Below are 1,647 nucleotides of genomic sequence, written 5' to 3'. Positions count from 1 at the left end.
TCCAACTCTAACACACTGTTCCAGATACCAGGCCTAAACCTGAAAAGATACAATATGTTTCACTTAATTCTAGAAAACAGTAAGATTTAGGTAAATGAAGTTAAAATGTGTTAGATATGGTGATTTCAAGATAACATTAAGGTTGCAAGCATGGGGAGAAAAATATTAAACTTGACAGAGTGACACTCAGAAATGTGAAGCAATGGCCATGCATTAAAGTGATAAATTCATCCTAAAAATATATCAGGTTTCTAGAAGCATATTTAACCATTTACAGCTTAAATAACTAATCAGGTAGACTATGTATCATAAAGTTTAAGGCAATGTTGAGGCAGTGAGGTTTGATCATTGGTGCAAACATTAGTACATACCAGTATACAGGAAGTCAAGTGACAATGTACTAAATTAGAATATATTACTATAAGCAATCTTATTCATGAGGGAAATAACAATTTTGCATATTGCAAGTGGAATACAGCCAAATGTGGTCACACAGATCAACTATAGGTACCAATAAATCCAATATCATCAACTAAATGTGAAAATCTGATCCCCAAAACTTGTAAACAAGGATGGAAAATTGCATATGTGGGACATATACAATGTACTTGTTAAGATCAAATGTGCAAACATAATTCAAATGATCTGTTTGAACATTTATAGTGTATTTTTAAGAGTGTTGGTTACCAATTATTAAGCTCATTGATTCAGTGGAATCAGATATCAGCTGATGCTTCAATACCGCACTCTCTCAAAGTACCAAATTGAAATATGTTACCATACATAGGCATATTCATGATGAAAATAACATTTTGGGATATTTTCAGTTGCACACAGCCAGAAATGTGCCTTACAGATTCACTATAGGTACAATTGTCAGCCTATATGATGTACTGAATGTGAACTTTTGATCCCAAACATTCTAAAATGTATTGATATTTGTTCAGGTGGGATATGTAACCATGTTAAGATCACTTATACAAAGTTAAGTACAAATAATCTGTTTGAATATTTCTTATGTAATCTTTAAAGTGTCAGTTAACAAATATTATTAGTAATTAATAATGCATGATAAAGCAAGATGGATCATTAGAATTCCCATAACATCATATTGGCCACAATGACACACTACGCCAATCAATATCTTAACCAAACTGAACAATAAAATAGAATTCATTCTGTGTTCAACTTAACATCATTTTGCTCTTTTCTTACATCCAAGGGTAAATATACCTGGGAAAGCATATTTTATCCCTTGGACCTGTATTTTCATTCACAGACAGTGTAAAATGATTAAGTAGAGAACTTGAGTAGGTTCTATTATAAAGTTTTCATCACAGTCCTCTAACTAAATACCTTATAACTATGTTTATAAGCAATTACTAAAGGCTATACAAGCAGATATGTGTTACTCAGGAAGTGACCTCATCATAAACACATAAATTAACTGCTTGGAGCCGTAATAAATAGTCTGAATGGCCAATACAAAATATAATTTTGTCTTCATGTATTTAAAATGAAGGTCTCATTTTGACTTACAAAAATATTTTCTCTGACAAAATGTGACAAATATCCAACATTGGAGCTTGTATATGGTGTAGGAATATATACATACTGATAACATTTAATATCATTCCAAAAAATATT

Source organism: Sinohyriopsis cumingii, chromosome 8, assembly GCF_028554795.1.
Source record: "Sinohyriopsis cumingii isolate HCF-2022 chromosome 8, ASM2855479v2, whole genome shotgun sequence".
NCBI classification, from domain to species: Eukaryota; Metazoa; Mollusca; class Bivalvia; order Unionida; family Unionidae; genus Sinohyriopsis; species Sinohyriopsis cumingii.
This window is presented reverse-complemented; position numbering follows the sequence as displayed.